Raw genomic sequence first — 17127 nt, 5'->3', positions numbered from 1 at the left:
TCCCATAGCTACACCCTTGGTCTGAAGAAAGTGGGAAGAGCCAAAAGAGAAGTTATTAAGTGTGAGAACCAGTTCCGCCAACCAGAGGAGGGTAGTGGTGGTGGGGAACTGGTGAGGTCTATTATCCAGGAAGTAGCGGAGGACTTTGAGGCCTTCTTGATGGGGAATGGAGGTGTATAAGGATTGGACATCCATAGTAAAAATGAAGCGGTTGGGACTGGGGAACTGGAAGTTATTGAAGAGGTGGAGGGCATGGGATGTATCCTGGATATAGGTGGGGAGAGACTGAACTATGGGTGACAAAATTGAGTCCAGTTAGGCAGATACAAGTTCGGTGGGACAGGAGCAGGCAGAAACTATGGGTCTACCTGGACAGTCAGGCTTGTGTATCTTGGGGAGGAGGTAAAACCAAGCGGTACGGGGTGTGGGAATAATGAGTTTAGCGGCTGAGGATGGAAGGTCTCCGGAGTTGATAAGGGCAGGGATGGTACAGGAGACAATGGTTTGATGTTTTTTGGTGGGGTCCTGTTCCAGGGGTAAGTAAGAGGAGGTGTCAGAGAGCTGCCGTTTGGCCTTAGTGAGGTAGAGGTTCGTCTGCCAGACTACTACAGCACCACCTTTGTCAGCAGGTTTGATGGTGAGGTTTGGATTAGTGTGGAGAGAGTGGAGGGCAGTGCGTTCAGAGGGAGTGAGGTTGGAACAGGAGAGAGGAGTCGTGAAGTTGAGACGGTTGATGTCTCGGCGACAGTTGGAGATGAAGAGATCGTGCAGGTAGAAGTCCCAGGCAGGGTGTCCAGGAGGAGGAGGAGGGTTGAAGACAGGAGAAGGGGTCATCAGTCGGGGGAGGGGAATCCTTGCCAAAGAAGTATGCTCGGAGACGTAGGCGACGGGGGCATTGTTTAAGGAGAAATTATAAGTGGTATTGATAAGAGAATACATTGACAGTACTGATAATGCAGATGTCAACTGATTATATTGTATTTCTTTCCTATATTTTATGAATAAATTATATTTTTCAAATTAAAGAAAAGTCTACTCCACTTCTCAGGGTCAAATCCAATTCACAGATAATCTACTTCATGATACAGCCACAGCTTTGATTTTACTAGCCTATACTGGCATGTTGATTAAACCATACTCTTCTCCTACCAATCTCAAACCATGGTTGTTTATTACCTACAGTACTATGAAATTTGGGGCATTTTTTAACTCATAATTTTATATTTTCTTTAATTCCTGTCATGTGTCCTGTAGTTCACAAATTTTAGCAGGACTCGGGAGTATTTGCAGTATTCCTCTTACAACTGTGTTAGTACTTTTTTGCTTGTAATCTTAATTTGATTAAAACAGGATATGTAAATGAAAATATCATTTACATAAAAAATTCACTCTAATTTGCATTTGAATTGGATTGCTATTTAACAAGTTAATTATAAATATGATTTACATAATCCAAATCACATTATCATTGGTAGCACAGACTGTTCCAAAAAAAACTAATGCTTGGCTAATCATTTGATCAATCATCTGCAGTTAATCCCCCTGCAATTGTTTCATTTATATGGATTTAAGAATTTCTATTTAATGCACGGCATTTTCTAGGGCATTGTCGTGAGTAAAATTAATAAAAATATAATATAGGAGTAAATTTTAAAAGCTGTATTTCAATATTGGTAAAGTCAAAATTAGGTTTCAAAACTCTGAAGAAATGGAAGGAAGAAAAAGAACTGAGAGAAAAAGAAAAATCATTGTTAAGAAGTTAACCCTTAAACTTTACTGAATTAAAATGGATGGGTACAATGGGCTTTGGATTTTTTTCAGAGGATGTGAAGCTGAGGATGGCTGTGTCACGATGGGGGGCATTGAGAACGGACCCAAGTGCAAGACACAGACACAGACACTGAAATACTAGGAACAGGACTTGACTAGAGTAGGGACGTGAAAGGATACAGACAAAGAGCAGGGACAAGAACGCAGACTTGGGCTAGGACATGGACGAGACAGGGAACCCGGACAAGGAACTATGAACTAGGAGCCTGGGCTTGGGAAAGCGAGACCAGGACTAGGAACCATGAACTAGGAGCTTGTGCTTGGACTCCGAGCCAGAGACTGGACCAGGACCCAGAACTTGGTTCTTGCCTCGGACTCAGCCCCCAGGACTTGGCAAGGACATGACATGTCTACAGGACTGGACGTAGCTGGGGTCTAGAGGCTTGAGACTTGAGGCTGGTGTCTTGGGTCCTGAGGCTTGAGGCAGGGGTCTTGGGGCTTGGTGCTCGAGGCTGCAGACTGGGGTCTTGAGGCTTGAGGCTGCAGGCTGGGGTCTTGAGGCTCGAGGCTGCGGGCTGGGGTCTTGAGGCTTGAGGCTGGACGCTGGGGTCCTGAAATGCGGAGGCTGATAACTCGGAGGCTGGAGCTCGGAGACAGAATGGGGACTGAACATCAGCATAGAGCCGGGACTTATCCTTTGAAAAGCCGGGACTCATCTTTATCTCCACACCAAGGTGGGACAGGTCCATCCATCGAGTCACGACAGAATGGCTGGACTTATCCAACAGAGGCACAGACAAGACAAGACAAATCCCCCCGCAGGGCAATGGCAGAACAGCCTGATCTACCCCATGGAGGCAAGGACAAGAAGAGACAAACACCGAAGAACGACAGATTGTTCCATCTCTGCATCGGGGTTGCTCCGAGTCGCAGTTACGGCCAGCAACCTCGGCTGGCTACGGAAACAGCCAGATCCCTACCTAGCTCAGAGTGGCTGACAGCCACTCAGCTGGCCCGGGAATCCATACCGCAAAGACAGCTCCGACTACTGAGAGCAAGGCTCCATGAAGCAATGGTTCTCCAACGCGACCTAAAGATGGCAAGCGGCCGCTCTAGCCTTCAACCGGCTGGTTGCTCCCAGGGAATCTTGACAAGGCAATCCAGCAGCCCACACTCGACCCCAAGGCCACTTATATTCCAAGCCCCAAGAATAATTGTTAAAATGAAACTGTTCCTTTGATCGCTACCTGCTATTTTGCTCAAATATTCTAATACTGTTTAATTGTTCTGAATCTCCAAGCAACCAAAATAGCCTTGTCTGGGAATCAGGTGCCTATGATTAACCCAACCGAAACAAGGGACAGCTGGAAGACCCAGAGTCCTGAGTTCACGGACCAGACCGTGAACCGGAATGCGGACTTATGGACCGGACCATGACAGGCTGTGTTTTAAGTGTCTGTAGTTAGGAAGAAAACAAGAAAATAGCTGTGAAGATTATTGACCTTCTTTATAAAATACAGGAATAAAAGATTCAAATTTGCTTCATGTAATATCAAATACACCCAAACCTTGATAGAGAAAACATCCAAATTAAATATCAGAATGTTTTTCCTGAAAGGGGAGGTGGGGAAAAGGTAATCAGAACCAAGAAAAGGTGAATGGAAATGTGGCTGCAGTATTCTTCAAGAGCACAGTGGAGTCCCTGACGAATACAGAGCAAAGCCAATTGAAATAAGAAGCTGGAGCAAGATAATGGGGCTGCCTCTTCACTATTGTTTGTTAACCTCACAACTTCAAAACCTACACCACCAACTTCATAAAATCTCTGCTAGTTGAATTAATGCATTTTTGCTGTATCTTAGAAATGCAAGTCATCTGCCAACAAAGTGAACATATTTCCACGTTGGCAGTAGTTGTTTCAAAACAAAGCATTTACCTAATCCCACAGTTCCTCTGACCCTTCACCTTTGTTCTGGATGTCGCAGGCACAACTGAAGCTTTTGCAGTGGCCACACAAACAGTCCTTTTCAATGCAATTGTAGTCCAATGACATAGCAGATTCAATAACTGAATACTGTCACAAATCACTTTAATTGAGAGATACTCACTTGTTCATTTCCTAGTTCTTTATTACATTGATATCTTGCTTACATGCACAGGATCATTCCTAGGAGTGAGAGCACAATTGGACCCAGTGATAACAGAAGTCATTATTGCAATGTAGATAGATTGATGTTACTGACTGCCCTATTGTGCTGGGGGTTTGGTGCAAAATCCCATCCTCTGTACTGCTACAGCAAGAACCTAGATGCTGGGATCCTGGCATGAATTCAGCAATGTATCACACTATGGTATAATGTGGAGAAGGCTGGGAGGGAGTGAAATGATGCTAAGGTTATGGTCACTCAACACTGAGCTTTGGGGCTCAGAACTGTACCTTAAACCAGAAGGCCAGAAGACATAAGAAATAGGAGCAGGATAGGCCATTTAGCCCATCAACTCTTCTCTGGCACTCATTCATGACTGATTTATTTTCCTTCTCAACCTCGTTCTCCTGCCTTCTGCCTATAACATTTGACAGCCTTACCAATCAAGAACCTATAAACCTCTGCTCTAAGTATACCCAATTACTTTGCATCTACAGCCACCTGGATGATGAGTTCCACAGATTCTTCACCCTCTGGCTAAAGAAATTCCTCCTCATCTTTGACCTAAAGGTAATCCCTTACATTCTGAGGCCGCGCCACTGACCCTAGACTCCCCCACTATTGGGAACATCTTGTCTATGTCCGCTATATCTAGGCTTTCCAATATTCAGTTGGTTTCATTGACATACTCCCTTATTCTTCTGAATTTCAGTGAGTACAAGGCTAGAGATGGTCCTCATACATTAACCCTTTCATTCCTGGAATCGTTCTTGTAAACCTCCTCTGGACCATTTTCCTCTCTGACTTTACTCAGTACAGTGAGTGCTGCCCATTTCAAGGGACTGGCAGCACCTTCTTCATACTGGCAGACTGCGCAGGTCCATAGTTTCTCTCACCTACCTCATGCTGGATGGGATGGGATGGAGGATGTTCTCTGCACCTCTCTTTGGCTGCATGAATTCTGCTGTCCTGGAGATCTCCCTGTGGGTGAAAAACTCAGTTGTAGTCACCAGCCACTTGGTTTGCCATTGTGGAGAAATCTCTGATCTGTCAATATGATATCTCAATAATGGCCCTTGTTATGGTCTTGACTAAGTTACAGCCCCAAGTCCCGGTGGTGACGGGACACACTGCCTGCACCAGCCTACCTAATACCAGCCCTCTCAGCAATATTAGGTGGGTCATTGGTCATGGGAAGCTAAGACAGGGCAGAGGAGCATGTATGTGTATGTGCAGAGGAGCATATACCTGTGAGCATTCAAACTGGGGAGCCAAGACTTTTCTGTTAGAGAGCTGCTAAGGAATGTACCACTGCATCAAGTTAAATTTTTTTTATTGTTACAGTTTACATCAATACATCACATTTCTTGCAAACAAGTTAAAATTATATTTGCAAAATCTCTCAAAAAGCAAGGTCACGTTGAACATGCTTGAAACATTTTCCTGTTGTCCAATTGGTTAACAAAACATTTCCAACCATCGCTGTCCCTGTTGTCGGATGGGAAGCTTTAAATATTACATTCAATGGCATTATGTAGTTTTAAATAAGTGTCATCAGCTCAACAGAATTGAGCCTGGTCACAGTAACGCGTGGCTGTAGGCAGGCTTCTTTATCTCACACCTGCAGAACGCATTGCTCATTCCAGAGGAAATAGTGACTAAGAAGCTATTATTTGAGAAAATGCTGCTCACAAGTACTCATGCAAATTTGATTATGCATTTGTGGAATTTTATGAACTATGATGAGCAAAGGCAATTTTTTAAAAAGCTCTTAAAGATCTTCATTTTGTGCTCCTGAGGAAATCACTCCAAAAAAGCAGAAGCTGCAGATCTAACAGCTTAATGTACAATGAATCACTGCAGCTGAGAACCACAGGGCTGTGTTCACACTGCAAGAACAGACTGCACACTGACTATCAATTCTGATTAAATGAAGTGAAGTGACTTTATTTGTCTGCTTCTTTCCTATCATGCACTCAATTCATTGAGTCCTACAGTAGTATTCTCTGCAATGCGGAGCATTTTAAGTCCACCTCTTATTTGATCTCAGCAGTCATTCTGTGAAATTGATTTCACATTCAACAATGTCTCCTGCTTTTTCAATGACTTTTGAGGAATCGACTTCTCAGAAGTCCATAGACGACAACAAGCTTAATTAACTACAAACATGATCCACAGCTATGTGACTGTAAAGAGTGACAAAGCAAACGGCTATTATGGCAAAGCTAGCTGAGAAAAGAATCAAAAATAAAATGATGAGTGGTAATCAGTAAAAAGTGTGTTTCTTAAGTAGTCCTCATGTGCCATGAATTTGGAAGCTGTTTTTATTTTGAGTGCATTGGGTGAAGTAGTATACCTTTATCATGAGCTGATATCCTTTGTGTTGACTTGGTGTTTTGGCAGATTTGGACAGATGCCCTACATGGGTTATGATCAGGAGGCAGGAAATATAGTGGGAGGAGCGGAGTTGGCAGCTCTTTGAAGAAAGGGACTGGAAGCAACAAAAAGCTTGAGGTTTTAATGGAGCAGGCAAAGAAAAGCGATAAGCAACAGCATTAGTTTGGAACTGTTATTTCTTGTTAAACGTGCAATCTTTCCTCTTGACTACTTCTAATGCTTCTAATACTTCTAATACTTCTCTTGTCCAGTTGACTCTCAACATACAACATACAGCTGCTCCTGTATCATAGAAAAAAACCATAGAAACCGTAGAAAAACTACAGCACAGAAACAGGCCTTTTGGCCCTTCTTGGCTGTGCCGAACCATTTTCTGCCTAGTCCCACTGACCTGCACACGGACCATATCCCTCCATACACCTCCCATCCATGTATCTGTCCAATTTATTCTTAAATGTTAAAAAAGAACCCGCATTTACCACCTCGTCTGGCCGCTCATTCCACACTCCCACCACTCTGTGTGTGAAGAAGCCCCCCCTAATGTTCCCTTTAAACTTTTCCTCCTTCACCCTTAACCCATGTCCTCTGTTTTTTTATCCCCTTTCCTCAGTGGAAAAAGCCTGCTTGCATTCACTCTATTCACTCTATCTATACCCATCATAATTTTATATACCTCTATCAAATCTCCCCTCATTCTTCTACGCTCTAGACTGCTTCCTGGTTTACTTTAGTTCTCTGGTTGTGGGCTATAGTACCCTTCTTCCTCCTCAATGAGCTTCCTTTTCAGATTTATGATCAGGTTATCTCCTGCTTAAATTATTAAGATGGAAAGGAATTTACTTCACTTTTAACAATTCTCATAATTCTTGATCTCTGAGGAAGAAGTTATAAATATGCTCCATGGAGAGAAAACAACATTATTCATCATTTATAGTCACTACATGACAGGCAGGATGAGATTGAGTCAGAGAAAGTGCAGAAATGAATCGCAAGAATACTGCTGGGATTGGAGGGCTTCAGTTATCGGGAGAGATTGAGTAGGCTTGTTCCATGTATTCCCCATCCTCCATGTGAAGAAATTGCCCCTTAAGTCTCTTTTGAATTTTTTCCCAATGCCTCTCATGATTTTATACACTTCTGTAAGGATTCTTGACACAAATTTTTAGATAGGTCGACGAGAGGAGAGCCTTTCTGGATTGAGTTCTCGGCAATGAACCAGGTCAGATCTCTCAGTGGGTGACAGTGGCAAACTCACTGACCTTCACTATAGCCCAAGATAGGGGTAAGGGATGACAGTATGGCAAAGTACTTTAATAGGAAGAGGAGGAATTATGATGCTGTTAGCCAGGAGCTTGGGAGCATAAACTGGGAATGCATGTACTCAGGGAAATACACAACAGAAATGTAGAAGCTGTTTAGGGAGCAATTGCATGGGGTTCTGGATAGGTTTGTCCCATTGAGGTAGAAAGAGGATGGTAGAGTGAAGGAAACACGCTAGTCAAGAGGAAGAAAGAGGCTTACTTAAGGTTTAGGAAGCAAGGATCAGACAGGAGTCTAGAGAGTTACAAGGCAGCCAAAAAGGAGCTGAAGAATGGAAATCTATCTTCACAGTGAACTCCCCCATAATGCCATCTCTTTCTCCAATTATAATTTGAATCCCACATACTGGTTACTGTTCAGAGGCCTGTATAAAACTCTCATCAAGAATTTGCTGCCCTTGCAGTTTCTTAACTCTATCTACAAGGATTCTACATCTTCTGATCACTTCTTTCTAAGTATTTGGTTTCATTTGTTACCAGCAGAGCCACTCCAACCACTCTGTCCTTTCAGTCCGATATGTATCCTTGGATGTTAAGCTCCCAACTTTGATCTTCTTTTAGTCACAACTCAGTGATGCCCACAACGTCATACCTGTCAATCTACAAGATGATCTACCTTATTTTGTAAACTGCGTGCATTCAGATATAACACCTTCAGTTTTGTGTTCATCACCTATTTCAATTCTGCCCCAATGTAACTGGAAGAAAAATTCTTATCCCTTTCTAAAGTTTTTTGTCTTTTTTTTATTCTGGAGAATTCCATATGCACCCTCCTTCCCTTGGACTTTAGCTTCATTTTTCCAATATGTTGACTTCCTCCCCAAGATTTATTTTAAAGCTCTATCCACAGCTCTAGTTATGTCATTTGCCAGGGCCCTGGTCCCAGCATGAATCAGCTGGAGTCTATCCCAACAGAACATAATATATGTTTGGTTGAGGAACCAGTGGTGTAAAGTATTCAGTTATAATCTGTAGGATTATGCAGAATCTTAGTCATAATCCCACCTAATCAAGCCAATTATGTATTCAATTAGTTACCTCTTCTTGGATCTCAGTACAGTGTCAAAAGCTTTGCTAAGATACATATAGACAGTGTCCATAGGCCTGCCCTTACCAATCTTTTTGGTTACTTCTCCAAAAAAAATCTCCATTAGGTTTGTAAAACATGATGTCCCATGTACAAAACCATGCTAACAATGCCTTGTCAGTCCTTATCTATGTAAATATTAATAGATCCTGTCCCTCAGATTCCTCTCCAGTAACTTACTCACCACTGATGTCACTGGCCTGTAGTTACCTGGCTTGTTTTGCTGCTCTTTTAAATAACCGTACAAAAAAGGCTCTCCCTCCAGTTCTTTGAAACTTCACCTGTGGCTAAAAATAGTACAAGTACAAAAACTAATATATCGCCCACACAAAAAAACACGAAGAACATCAGACCCCAAATCCCCAACACCATGGAAAATGGCAACAAGAAATAAAACATAGAAAACTGGAGACCATATAAACCACAGTACACACCAATAATCACATATGCCTTGGAATTTCAAAGATATCCTCCGTCAGCATCGAGGAGGATGACAGCTCGAATTCAGTCTTTCCATGGCAAGCAACAGCCAATCTGCAGCCTCCATCCGCCGACCTGCAGCCTCCTGGCCACCAGCCCGACACGGCCTTTATAGAGAGCCTCTGTCAGCCCGGCCTCCTCTGCATTCACCTCAATGTTTCAATCTTCCTCAACACTTTGTGCCCCCTCTCTAGTCTTCTGCTCAAGGCACCTTGTGCTCACAGTCCTCTCCTGTAATTTTCTTGCAGACAGCAGAGTGCTAGATAACTTGATTAAACTCCAAACTGTAAGCCACAGGCTCCAACAGTTTCCAAAACATAATTATGGTAAAAAGAATAAGTGGGTGGTGTAGAAAAGGTGAAATAATTGACCATCTGGAAGATGTCCACCCGAGCAATCATTGTTTGCTAGTGCAATCTTGACCTGAAATCAGTCCCATTCTCTTACCCACCACCTTCCTCCTCACCTAGTTTCACCTTTGAACTGCCAGCTTGAACTCCGTTCCTTAATCACCCCTCCACCTTCTTATTCTGGCTCCTTCCCCTTCTTTTTCTAGTCCTGATGAAGGGTCTTGACCCAAAACATCAATTGTTCATTCCTCTCTATAGGTGCTACATGGCCTGCTGAGTTCCTCCAGCATTATGTGTGTGTTTCTCTGATGTGTTCCTCTCTCCATTAAACCCCTGGCCATACTGTTCTCTTTGTTCTCCTCCTGCCTGGCCTGGATACTAAACTCACTCTCGTTAACTACATAATTTGCCTTCAACTTCTTAACTGCCTCATTCTGCTCAAGAACCCAGCCCATGACAATCTATTATAATTAATGAATGAACAAACATGGATTGAATCATGAGTTTATATAACTGTGCTGTTATCAGCAGCTTAAAAATATACATCTATGCAAAGTTTTCTTCAATAGTTAACAGATGCAAATGCCAAAGAAATGCATGTTGCCCTTAAATTTTGTTTAAATCAATCTGTTTAACAAAGGTAAAGTGACCCAATTTATGACAATTTCTTGGAAATACCACCAGTGACATCAACTTACTAAAAAAGATAGCTCTTCTCCTTGGAATTAACAAGAGATTTGGTAAATCAGGGATGTAAAGGCAACAGAACGGACTTTAACAGAAAGTGTCAGTGAAAGACCAGATGTTTCGGCATTCTCTTCAGTCATTTTGAAAAGTTACACCAGAGGATGGGAATAAACCCAACAGATAATAAACACAAGATATTCTGCTGATGGTGGAAATCCAGAGTAGCAAATACCAAATGCTCAAGGAACTCAGGAGGTATGGCAGCATCTATGGAAATGAATAAACAGTCAATCTTTCAGGCCCAACAGATAACAGAACTCATTCCCCATCGGCATCTTTAGTTTAGTCTGAAGTTAGATGTTCAATTTCAGTTCTATTCTGCAGTTTAGAAATAGTTTATGTTGTTAGCTTTGTGGACTTATCAAATAAAATCCTAATTGTTTTGAGGTTTGTGAGTATCATAAGAATAACAAACAAAAAAGAATTGTCATTTATTTTTCTATTACAATTACGTTACTATTCACGTATGGCTACAAGGAGAACTTATTTGTGTTCTGGGAACAGAATCTTCTTTCTGCTTTTGCAAACCACCTGCTTAAGATTCTTCCAGCTCCTTACTTCTCACATAGTAGTAAGTGCATGGGCTTCTTTGTTATTTAACTTTACGTTTTTGGTTAGCTTTGACCTTTGTCTAAGTCCAATCCAAACTTCCAGGGGTTTCTCCGGTGGCCCAATCATATCGACGGTAGAGGCTCCACGCAGGTAGAGGCGAACGAATTAAAAAGTAGACTTCGCAGGCTTTCAGCTTTTTCCAGCAACCTAATCAGATCGAAGAGGAGGCTCCACACAGGTAGAGGCAAGCAATTTAAAAAGTAGTGTTTGCGAGCTTTCCACTCTTTCTGGTGACCCAATCCAATCGACAGTGGAGGCTCCATACATAATGGGGAGTGAATTTAGAAAGCAGTGTTCATAGGACTTTGGCTTTTTCTGGCAACCAAATCAAATTGACAGAGGAGGCTCCACAGAGGTGACGGCAAGTGATTAAAAAGCAGTGTTTGCGGGCTTTTTGGCTTTTTCCAGCTGCCCAATTGTATCATGATCTGTTAGCAAAAGCAAATAAAAATAGGAAAAATAAGATAGGGACAAGCAGAGTGGCCGTTGTTGGAGTGGTCAAGTTTTAGAGTGGGGAGGCTTAGGCTCAATAGGCTTGGGTGAGGTAAGTTTCTTCTTAATTCTTCATCTGTTAGTGCACTGAGATTCACTCCAGGAGTTGCATTGTGTTCTTTGTGTGAGATGTGGGAATTCTGGGTGACCTCCAGCGTCCAGATAACCACAACTGTACCAGGTACACAAAGCTACAGCTCCTCAGAGAACATGTTAAGGAACTAGAGCTTTCAGCTCATATGGGAAAATGAGGAGGTGATAGATAGGAGCTACAGGGAGGTAGTCACCACTAAGCTGCAGGAGGCAGGTACCTACCTGGGTGAGAGGGAAAGCAGATAGGCAGCCAATGCAGAGTACCCTTGTGGTCTTTCCCTTCAATAATAAGTATACCGTTTTTGATTCTGTTGAGAGGGATATCTTCCAGGGGGAGACACAGCGACTAGGTGTCTGGGACTGAGTCTGAATCTATGCCTCAGAAGGAAGAGGAGAAGAGGAGTGCAGTAGTGATAGAGGATTCCATTGAGAGAGGAGTAGAATCAATATTTTGTGGATGTAATGGAGACACCTGGATGGTATGTTTCCTCCCAGGTGTCAAGGTCAGGGACCTGTCGGAATAAGCCCACGGAATTCTCAAGAGGATGAGCAGCCAGAAATCCTGATTGATATTGGCACCAATAACATAGGTAGGAAAAGGGAGGAGGTCCTGAAGAAAAAATTAGGGAGTTTAGTAGAAAACTGTAGAGCAGAATATCAGGATTGCTGCCTGTACTGTGCACCAGTGAGGGTAAGAATAGGCTGATTTGGCAGATGAATGTGTGGCTGAGGAACTGATGTAGGAGGCAGGGCTTCAGATTTATGGATTTTTGGGATCCATTCTGGGGAAGGTATGACCTGTACAAAAAGGACAGGTTATATCTGAACTTGCGGGGGATCAATATCTTTGTGGGCAGGTTTGCAAAAGCTGTTGGCGAGGATTTAAACTAATTTACCCAGGGTATAGGAACTGGAGTGATAGGGCTGAGAATGGGGCAGTTGGTGTACAAGCAGATGCATTGTGTATTGAGACTGTCAGGAAGGACAGGCAGGATGATAGGGCAAAATTGCAATCAGTGGGATGAGTTGCAGTGTAATATGGGGACAATATTGAAAAGGGAGACGAATATACTGCAGGATTGAAGGTGTTATATTTGAATGCATGCAGTATACAAACCAGATAGATCATCTTAGAGCACACTCAGAGACTGGCAAGTATGATGTTGTGGGCATCACTAAGTGACAGCTGCAAGGAGATTGTAATTACAATCTTAACATCCTAGTATTAGATTAGATTACATTAGATTAATTTATGAGGACACACAGTCTTTTATTGTCATTTAGTAATGCATGCATTAAGAAATGATACAATGTTTTTCCAGAATGATATCACAGAAACACATGACAAACCAAGTTAAAAACTGACAAAAACCACATAATTATAACATATAGTTACAACAGTGCAAAGCAATACCGTAATTTGATAAGAACAGACTATGGGCACGGTAAAGGTCTCAAAGTCTCTCAAAAGTCCCATCATCTCACGCAGATGTTGAACCTCAAGCACTGCAAACTTGCCGATGCAGCATCCTGGAAGCATCTCACCACAGTCCGACTCCGAGTCCGTCCGAAAACTCCAAGCCTCCGACCAGCTCTCCGACTCCGAGCATCGAGCACTACCTCTGCCGAGCACTTCAACCCCGGCCCTGGCAACAGGCAATAGGCAAACCCGAGGATTTGGGGCCTTCCCCTCCGGAGATTCTCGATTGCACAGTCGCAGCGGCTGCAAAGCGGGCATTTCAGAAGTTTCTCCAGGTGTTCCTCCATGCTTCTCACAGCTGTCTCCATCAAATCAGGATTGTGCATGGCCCCCTAGTTAAAACATATCAATAGCATTCGGAACGGCCACGCGCGCTGCATCGTGCTGCCATCTTCTCCTCCCTCCCTCATTGATACACATTGTATCAAAAGGACAGGCAGGGAGAAAGAGAGAGTGGAGTGGCTCCTTTCATAATCCTTAGGAAGAGGTGAGATAGGATAGGAAAATGTAGAATCAGTGTGGGTAGAGTTAAGGAACTGCAAGTGTAGAAAGACCCTGATGGGAGTTATATACTGGGTTCTGAACAGCAGTCAGGATGTAGGGTACAAATTACAATGGAAGATAGAAAAGACATGTCAAAAGGACAATGGTACAATAAACTTTGGTGATTTCAATATGCAGATAGATTGGGAAAATCAGTTTGGAGCTGGATACCAAGAGAGAGAATTTGTACAATGCCTATAAAATGGCTTTTTAGAGCAGCTTATGGTTGATCCCACCAGGAGAAAGGCTATTCTGGATTAGGTGTTATGTAATGAACTGGATTTGATTTCGGGAAATTGAAGTAAAGGAACCCCGAGGAGGCAGTAATCATAATATGATAGGTTTCACCCTGCAATTTGAGACAGAGAAGCTAAAGTCGGAATTACAGTGGAACAAAGGGAATTATAGAGGCATGAAAGAGTAGTTGGCCAATGTTGATCAGAAGGGAACACCAGCAGGGATGATGGCAGAACAGGTGAAGTTTCTGGGAGAAGTTCGGAAGGCGAAGGAGAGATACATTCCAAAGAAGAAGTATTCTAAAGGCAAGATGATACATCCAAAATCTTTGATATTTAACACAAAATGAAGCAATCCTAACACCAACATCTACGGAACACCTCTAGTCACTGGCAGCCAATCAGAAAAGGCTCTCATTCTTCCCACTTTTCTTCCTGGCAATCAGCTAATCTTCTATCCATGCTGTATTTTTTCCTGAAATAACATGGGCTCTTATCTTGTTTAGCAGCCTCTTGTGAGGCACCTTGACAAAGGCCTTGACAATGTCCACTGACTCTCCTTTGTCTGTCCTGCTCATTATTTTCTCAAAGAATTCCAAGAGATTTATCAGACTAGATTTTCCCTTAAGGAAACCATCCTGACTTTGGCCTATTTTATCATCTGCCTTCAGGTACCCTGAGACCTCATCCTTAACAATTGGCTCCAACATCTTTCCAACCACTGAGGTCAGGCTAATTGGTCTATAATTCCCTTTCTTCTGCCTTCCTCCTTTCTTAAAGATTGGAGTTACATTTGCAATTTTCCAGTCCTCTAGCACCATGACACAGAGTCCAATGATTTTTGAAAGTTCATTTCTAATGCCACCACAATTTCTAATGCTCCCTCTTTCAGAACCCTGGGGTGCAGTTCCTCTGGTCTGGGTGACTTATGTACCTTTATGTCTTTCAGCTTTTTGAGCACCTTCTCTCTCGTAACAGTAACTACACCCACTTCTCTTCCCTCACACACTACATCAGGCATTTAGATTGGAGATGCAGAGGGATTTCTTTAGCCAGAGAGGACAGAAGAGGTTACGAGGAGAAGGCAGGAAAATGGGATTAACAGCGAAAATGGATCAGCCATGATGAAATAGTGGAGCAAACTTGAAAGGCCAAAAGGCCTAATTTTGTTCCTGTATTATTGCAGCTTTTCAAATTCACAGGCATCCCTCCAGATTTGTGTTTGAACATCTATGATTAAATTTGCACCCATAATCTAGTTCCACAATTCTTCTTACAAAACGCACAAATAAAATCTAATGATCAGTGAAAATTCCTGAGTAAATATGCAGTGAATTGGATTAAGGACTTATTAATACTTCCAACTGAACTACATACGAGGGGTGATTGATAAGTTTGTGGCCTAAGGTAGAAGGAGTCAATTTTAGAAAACCTAGCACATTTATTTTTCAATATAGTCCCCGCCTACATTTACACACTTAGTCTAGCGGTTGTGGAGCATAGGGATACCTCCTTTGTAGAAGTCAGCGTCTCGGACCTCCAGAAAGTGGTCCACAGCAGGGGTGATTGATACGTTTATGGCCTAAGGTAGAAGGAGATGAGTTATTAACTTCAAACTTTCTGCATAATCACTCAAAGTGTTGAACTTCACGTGCATGTAACGAGAGCTGTGTAACTCATCTCCTTCTACCTTAGGCCACGAACTTATCAATCACCCCTCGTATCTTCTGACAGAAAAGAGACTGCAGATGCTGGAAATCTTAAGCAATACACACAAGATACAGGAGTAACTCAGCAAGTCAGGTAGCATCTAAGGAGGCAAATAAATCATCAGCATTTTGGGCTGAGAGACAGACATTTCCTCAGCCTGAAACGTTGACTGTATATTTCCCTCCATGGTTGCTACCTGACCTGCTGAGTTCCTCCAGCATTCTGTGTGTGCTACATATCTTCTGCTTAGTCCTAGTGCCCCAGCCTAGATCTTTGAGCTCAAAGGTTTTTTTTATTGTACTTGACCTTCTGATTTTAGAAATGAAAGCCATAACTTCTCAGCTACAGGTGGCATTAGGGGCCTCATAACATAGACAAAGTAAAACAGGAAGAATTCACCGTGTCCTGACAACTTTTCCACTTTCAATCAAAAGCAAAGGGTAGATTATGTTACTTAACAGTTTATGTAATTTGTTACTTTTCAGATTTTGCCTTGTGTAAAATAGGTTTGGGCAATTTTTGTCTGCAGCAGAGCATTCAATAAAGGTTAAAGCATAAGACTGGCTGTAGGATATCCTTCAAGCAAGAAGGCTACTACGTGGATATAAATTGTTTCTTTCATAGACTTGGCATTTGTGTTTAGGAGATATTATGTATAACACAGAGCACAGAACAGTACAACGCAGTACAGGACCTCCAGTCCATGATATTGTGCCAATCATTAAACCTGTCCCATGATCATTCCAATGCTTCCCTCCCATATAGACCTCCATTTTTCATTCATCCATGTGTCTTTCTAAGTCTCTTAAATGTCCCCAATGTATCTACCTCTGCCAGCATATCTGGCAGTCAATTCCATGCACCCTCCACTCTGTGTGTAAAAAAACTACCTCTGATGTCCCACCTATACTTTCTTTCAATCACCTTAAGTGATTTATGTGGGGAATATACACCAAGGCTTGGGCAAAAGCTACTGAAAATGAAAATGCATTGTGTAAAACTCAGCTGACACTTAATTTCTGTTGTATTGGTAAAGTGTTCATTTCAATGATCCCTAACAGGCATTCTGACCTAAAATATCTTATTGTAATATGCATCAAGCCATAAATATTTAAAGTAACTCTTTCATAGGTCGGTATAAGTGACATTTCCTCCAGTCACGATTCATTTTTCATGACTTCCCCTATGACAGTAGCATCAGTTTCAAATGCAATTATAGGAGCTTCATTAGTTTCCAACAATTCTACTTCAGCTCCACTTTGAACAACCACCTCAGCTAAAGCAGGCAGTTTTGAGTAGGCATTTTGTTTTCCTACATAGCTTGACTTTTTATTCATTAAAGTTGTCAGCCCTTTTGGTCAGGTCTATTTCAGTTTTCATTATTTATTAAAATATTTAAATTAAAATGTAATTATTTCTGTGCAATTTCAAATATAAAAGTAATTTTGTAAAAGTAATTACTTGGCTCATGTTACTTTTAAGTAAAACTACTTGATCTAAAATAAAGGCAGAAAGTGCTGGTAGCACTTCAGCAGGTCAGTCAATCTCTATGGAGATAGAAGCAGAGTTACACTGAAGGTTGATGATATTTCACCAACATTTCTAGTTTTGATTCCAGATTCAAAGTTCAAAGTAAATTTATTATCAAAATACATATACGTCAT

Source organism: Mobula hypostoma, chromosome 1, assembly GCF_963921235.1.
Source record: "Mobula hypostoma chromosome 1, sMobHyp1.1, whole genome shotgun sequence".
NCBI lineage: Eukaryota > Metazoa > Chordata > Chondrichthyes > Myliobatiformes > Myliobatidae > Mobula > Mobula hypostoma.
The sequence above is the reverse complement of the archived record's forward strand: the minus strand, read 5'-3'. Positions refer to the sequence as shown.